Below are 7,696 nucleotides of genomic sequence, written 5' to 3' on the forward strand. Positions count from 1 at the left end.
TGTATGGAAGACGGAAACATTGAATTTTAGGATAGATCCAGTTTATTCTGTAACATGATATTGATACCATTGGATAGAACTCGTAAATCACTTTTAGGATCAGTAACCAGTTTTACGATATCTTGTGTAGTTTTTAATATTATGTAACTTTACCATATGTATGGAACCTGGAAACATTGAATTTTCGAATAGTTCCAGTTTATTCTGAAACCTATTATTGGTACCGTTTAAAAGAGTTCGTAAAGCACTTTCAGGATCAGTAACCAGTTTTTCGATATCTTGTATAGTTTAGAAATAATCGAGTGAGATCACTTAGGGTAATTCCAGGATACATGCCCCAGTGGGATAGGTGCCGCGATTTCAAGTACACTATGTTACAAGCAACTTAACCTAAAGTTATAGGACGTATAATAGAAAGCGACTTCACCGTACCCACTTTGCGCCTCGCAAACCATCAAATAGTGCGTTCTGGCTAACCAGTGAGTGCAAAAATCTTCCGCGGCGAGACCTTGGCGAGCGTCGAAATAATATTGGTAAGTAGGTATCTTTTAATGGATATTTTTTTTTGTCAGCTGTAAAATGAAGCAGATTTTTATATAATTTGATAGACTACTTATAAATTATACGGGACAGCTATGTTTACGTCGATTTTTATTGTCATTATATTTTTTATTAAAAAACCGGCCAAGTGCGAGTCGGACTCGTACACCGAGGGTTCCGCCGTACAAATGTAGCGGTTTACAATTTATGACGTATTAAATCAAATTACATACTAGATATCGTAGTAGTCTTTAAGCTTTGATTCCGTTGCGAGTAGTGGCGAATTTCAAAATATGCGGTTATAGGTAGGTACCTACCTCAGCGTTTTGAATTTTTGCGTTGATTTAGAATTTTCACAGTTTAGAGGCAATTAGATTTAAGAAGTGTTTGTACCACTTTCCTTTTTTTTTTCGATTATTTTGCGCTTAAAACGGCCTCTACGTTGGATCTGTATCCCCACGCAAGCCTTATAAAGGACCGGGCCACTTTTGACCCGTGAGCTCCAAAGCGTACAAATAATAATAATAATGCGTTTGCGTAGAGATAGCGATAATGGTACCTCCGTGTCCTCGCCCATAGGGGATGTTTCGATAGAACGCATGATTGCAGCGCAAAACACAAAACTCGATGCCATCATGGAATTTATGCAAAATGTGAACACTCAAATGAATGAAGTGCAGGACTCACTAGAGTTTATATCTCACAAATACGATGAACTTCTTGGTCGGTTCAACTCTATGGAACAGGAGAGAAGAGAGGAGAATAAGTACATCGAAACTCTGGAAAAGAAAATTGAATATTTAGAGAAAAATGATAGAATAACTGACATTGAAATTAAAAACATACCGCCTAGCAATACAGAAAATAAATCTGATCTCTTAAATATACTAAAAAAAACGGGTGCTATCATCAATGTAAACATAGAACAGCATGATATTAGAAACATATACAGAGTGTCCACTGCTGTGCCCAACAACAAACCAATTATTGTTGAATTCAATAATATTTTCAAAAAAGACGAAGTACTGAAATCAGTTAGATCATTCAATGGGAGACACCCTAGTAATAAATTAAGCACATCCCATCTATCGCTGCAAGGACCGTCGAAGCCTGTATTTATCACGGAGAGTCTGACATTCAAAACCAAAAAATTGTATGCTGTTGCACGAGACTTTGCCAAGTCCCATAAGTACAAATATTGCTGGACATCGCGTGGCACAGTCTACCTACGCTTAAACGACGGAACTCAAGCACACCGCATCAACTCAGAATCAGACCTCGACAAAATAAAACCATGACTATGTAAACAGTGTACTATCATAGTTTGTACTTTCTTGTTTTATTATTTGCTTTTTTCATTGTTCATTCATTTAACTCGCATTATATCCATTGTTTTAAAAGGAGTAGGATGTTATTTTGTTTCCAAAAATAGATGTTTAATCACTATACATTTCAAATATTCATACATAATAATAAATGCACTCACACAATCACTTATCACACACAAAAACAAATACACATATCAAATCAACATAGTTACATTAAATTACATACATATTGAACTAGTAAAATTTATTAATAGTTCTGGAAATTTACTAAACCATTTGTATCTGCTAACTACAGGTCAAAATGGAAATTTCATGTCGCACAACTCAGGTTTCTTATACTATATTGTTGCCAACTTTAACACATTACAGCACAGTCTTATTTCTCTAACCAAACATGGAAACACAACGCAAAAGCATTGATGTTGAGATAGAACAATTAGGTCAAATACCATGTACATGTCGCAGGCAAATTGTATGATTCCGCATTTTACAAACGGCGTCGTCAGTTCACAAACGCTCGCTGTTCTATGAAATGCCGAAGGCAAAATGTAAATTGCCTTGGCACTTTATAATATGCCACAAAATATGATAGCCAATTCAATTGCCGTTTACAAAATGCCGCGGCAAATTGAAGAATTTAGTTCTTTTTCTTACCACGCGAGGCGCTGCCAATCAAAACAAGAAAAATGGCGTCGAGTAGTGGTGTTGTGTTACAGAAAAATATTGAAAACAGTGCAAATTCTACGTATTCAAAGGACTTTTCACAAAAAACTATTGTTTTAAAGACATTTATTTTACGATTCAAAAATAGGAGCAGTGAAAAAGCCGTGGACAAATGAAAAAGTTTTTGAGGTTATCAGGCATGTAAAAAACGCTAAGGTGACAATGGGATCTGGTGCTCGGAGGACTGCTGCGGAATATTATATGGTATAAAAAATATGATGTATGAGTATTGGCGATGTGGACTATCTTATTCTGAAAAAAGACAGCCCTGAGAACCCAACGGAAAAAATACCTATGGAAGACTATTATGATATGTGAACGCTAAAGTGTAACCTTGTTGGTGATCTAATAAATAAATATTGTTAGATATTCATAGGGACAGTGGACATGGTAGTCGAGACAAAATTCAGTACCAAATTAAAGATCGATATTGTCTATTTGAATAGAATTTGAATTACTGAAATAAGGTCAGATTTATCCAACATGTGTTTTATGATGGTCACCCTATTGCAACAATCATAGTCGTAATTTTATCAATTGAACGAGTCGCCAATTTGCCTTCGGCATTTCACAGAACAGCGAGCGTTTGTAAACTGACGACGCCGTTTGTAAAATGCGGAATCATACAATTTGCCTGCGACATACATACGCATATTCTCCTGTGTCGGCTAGAACAATTTTAAGCACGGATTGTGTGGATTCTATGTTTATCTTGTCAGTCAACATTAGAAGTATATTCTGCAATCTCGACAGGTTTTTGATATTCATGAAAGAGTTGGATCTCCCCATTGACGTTGTTGTGTTATCGGAGTGTTGGATAAATTCTAACGTCCCAGTGCCTGTTGTAGACGGATACAACTCCTTTGTTAGTCAACGTACATTCAATCAGAATGATGGTGTCGTAGTATACATCAAAAATAATATTGAAGTCACCTGCTCAGAGATTGCGATTTGCGATGGGAATTGTTTGTTGCTCAATTTTCATAACGAAACATCATTTATATGTACCTATCGGCCACCATCCTTCAAAAACCCTTCACGTTACATTAACTCATTGAACCATCTATTGGAAACCATCACTACTAGGAACATAATTCTCACAGGTGATGTGAACATCAACATCTTGTCAGAACACCTAAACAGCGCAGCAAGTGATTACTTAAATACCATGGCTTATCATGGTCTTAAACAAGGTATAAATAGGCCAACAAGACTAAATGCATGCTTAGACCACTTTATGGTAAAAACATCATTGTTCTGCCAGACATTGGTTTTTGACGAGTTCACGGACCACTCGCCAATTTTACTAAATATTTACAAATCCATTATTAGGAAAATTTCGAAACCACTAACTGTAAATAAAATTGACTATGAAAATGTTAAGAAAGATTTTTTGGACTTAAACTGGGACTATTTTTATTGTTTGACGGATGTAAATCTAGCTACTGAGTATCTAATCAATAATATCAAGAATATAATAAATAAAAACACAAAAACCACAAAGATACCAAACAAAATGAAACCATTGAAACCTTGGATAACATTTGGAATAGTAAAATCAATTCGGAATCGGGACAAATTACTTAAAAAATTAAAAAAAAACGCCTAATGATCTAAATTTAGAAATAGAATATAAAAATTATAGAAATACATGTAATAAATTGATAAAATATGCCAAAAGAAATTATTATAAGAACAAATTAGAAAAATCGGTTGGGAGCAATAAAGAAACCTGGAAAATCATCAAAGAACTATGCAACATGACAAAAATTAAAGAATCGGAGTCAAATCTACTCACCTTGGATGATAATCCAGAAACGTCACTAGATAAAGTTAATCAATATTTTACGAATGTGGGCAGTGATCTCGCCAATCAAACACTGCACAAACTAGGGCTGACGGAATCAGACTTAATAAACAAAATAAAGACTACAACTGCACCTGTGCACTCAATGTCGTTCCTACCAACGGACCCCCTTGAGGTCGCCAATATAATAGCAAAACTCGATTCCAATAGTGCTGGCGGAGGTGACAAGATTACTGTTCGTGTTTTGAAGATGATTAAGGAACTAATAGTGGCACCAATTGCTTTCATTTGTAACTTGAGTTTCACGACAGGTGTTTTTCCTACCTCTTTTAAAACTGCCATTGTTTGTCCCATACATAAGGCTGGAGACCGGAAGAACCCATCAAACTATAGGCCAATATCACTTCTATCGACCATGTCAAAGATATTGGAGAAACTCGTCAACCGCAGACTGGTCAGCTACCTGAATAAGGCAGATCTGCTTTCAGAAAACCAGTACGGATTTCGTGCTGGCAGATCGACGGAGGATGCTGTGCTCAAACTGACCTCTCTGATTACCAAGTACCTAGACGAGGGTGATTGCTGCGTTGGAGTATTTTTGGATCTCCAGAAAGCCTTCGACACAGTTTCTATCCCGATATTACTCGCACGGCTAGAGAGTTCAGGTGTTAGGGGCATAGTACACTCTTGGTTCTCGGACTATCTGACAGGTCGACGTCAAATCGTGAGAGTGGATGAGTATCACAGCAAGTCTGCTCCATGCAACTACGGTGTCCCGCAAGGCAGTACACTCGGTCCAACACTATTTTTAATTTACATAAATAGTTTATGTGATCTGAGTGTTCCTGGGGCTGACACCATCATGTTTGCAGACGACACTGTGGTTTTATTCCATAGTAAAAAATGGGAAGAGGCGAAGCATATAGCAGAAACAGGACTAAGTCATATAACAGCCTGGTTAGAGCACAATCTTCTAACAATTAACTCCCAAAAAACCAAATTCCTCTGTTTTAGCAAGACAAAAGCCAAAAGTCCAGACAACAATATATGCCTAACGTTACACACATTCCCCTGCAACCAGAACATACAATCACCCTGTCATTGTCCTACTCTCTCCCGCATTCAGACAATCAAATATCTCGGTGTCACTGTCGATGACAACCTCCAATGGAAGCAACATCTAAATGTAGTCTCCGCTAAGGCGCGCAAACTCATATTTGCATTCAGACAGTTACGTATTGCAGCAGATCACGATCTTCTTGTCTCAACTTACAAAGCTCTTTGTCAATGCATCCTTACTTACTGTCTATGTGTTTGGGGTAACGCGGCGAAGACTCATATGATTCTGCTGGAAAGAGCTCAAAGAGCCGTTCTCAAAGTTGCACTAGGTCTTCCTTATCGGTTCCCAACAGAGCATCTGTATCAGCAAGCTAGGGTTCTCCCGGTCCGTAAATTATACATACTATTAACCTTATGTAGATTCCACAACAAAATAGTCCCACACACTACATTAGACAAAAGGAGAGTCCCTAGGTTCACTATTCCCATAACACACTCAGCACTCATGAAACGGCATTTTTCACACATGGCCCCTAGACTGTACAACAAAATACTTGCAACAAGTAAAGACATCACACAACTTGTTTCGGTAACGTTTAAAAAACTTATTATAAAATGGATGGAACAATATACGTACGACACTTTAGAAAAGTTAATCCAGACAATTACTGGTTTCTCTTAGCACACTTATTCAGTTACACACAAAATCACACTCACACTATCACACACACATTTTTGTTTTGTTTTTCTATTTAAATTATTTTTTAAATTAAAAGATAAAATTTAATCTAAACACTAAATTTTAGTCTTATGTTTTTTTGAGGAGGAGCCTGACTCTCGTTACACAGGTTAACCTTATACGAGAGCGGCACATATCTTGTAATTGTAAAGTGTTTATTTAATAAAAGTATTTTCATTTTCATTTTTTTTTTAATAATAAATGGCAGACAGTCTTAAATATTAGAAATTCGGATATAGCGACCGAGCCAATAAAAATCCAAAGAGGAGAAGTCACACAACATTAACTATAATAATAAAGAAATCGCAGTAAGGAACCATAGACTTGGCACGACTTTGTCTAGATTTCATTACTTTTTAGAGATAAACAAGCAGCTCCATCGAGACTTGGCTAGTTTTTTACAGAATGTTTTTGGTGGGATTTCAATTTATCGCATCTCCTTTACATGGACGATATCAAATTATACGCGTCTAATAAAAACGATCTGTACAAACTTGCTGATTTAACAGAAAGATTCTCACATGACATTAAAATGAATTTCGGGGTCGATAAGTGCAAAATATTTTCAGTACATCGAGGGAAAGTAGAAAACAATAGCTATATGTTACAAAATCAAGAAATCATAGAGTCACTCGGAGAACATAATACTTATAAATACTTAGCATTTCAACAGGCAAAACAAATTAATCAAAAACAGACCAAAATAGACCTAACTCAAAAATTTCAACGTAGGGTAGATCTCATCCTTAGAACAGAGCTTAACTCAAAAAATATGATAAAGGCTATAAACACTTATGCAATCCCGGTACTAACGTATTCTTTTGGCATAGTAAACTGGTCCCAAACAGATTTAAAGAAATTACAACGAAGCATTAATACAAAACTAACTAAAAACAGGAAACACCACCCAAAATCGTGCGTTCAGAGACTTAGTCTACCAAGAAAAGATGGAGGAAGAGGGATAATTGATATCCAAAATCTACACAACAGACAAATCACGACACTCAGAAACTTTTTTCACACCAAATCACAACACTCACCATTGCATCAGTTTTCCGTTAGCATCGACAATAATTTTACACCCCTAAATTTGCATGATACAAATCTACAAAAGAACGAGCACATTGTAGATAATGAACAGAAATTTAGAGCTTGGGCAGAAAAGTCACTACATGGCAGGCATAAAGCACATCTGGATCAGGAGCATATCGACAAAGATGCCTCAAACAAATGGCTTCAAATAGGAGACTTGTTCCCTGAGACAGAAGCATTTATGCTTGCCATACAGGATCAAGTAATAGCGACACGTAATTACAGGAAATTTATTATAAAAGAGCCTAACCTTCCCACTGACTCATGTCGCCTATGCAATAGTTCAAGCGAGACCATACAACACATCACCAGTGCATGTAAGACCTTAGCAAACACCGATTATAAACACCGTCACGACCAAGTCGCTGCAATCATACACCAGGATCTAGCACACCAATACAATTTTAT

Source organism: Ostrinia nubilalis, chromosome W (genome assembly GCF_963855985.1).
Source record: "Ostrinia nubilalis chromosome W, ilOstNubi1.1, whole genome shotgun sequence".
NCBI classification, from domain to species: domain Eukaryota; kingdom Metazoa; phylum Arthropoda; class Insecta; order Lepidoptera; family Crambidae; genus Ostrinia; species Ostrinia nubilalis.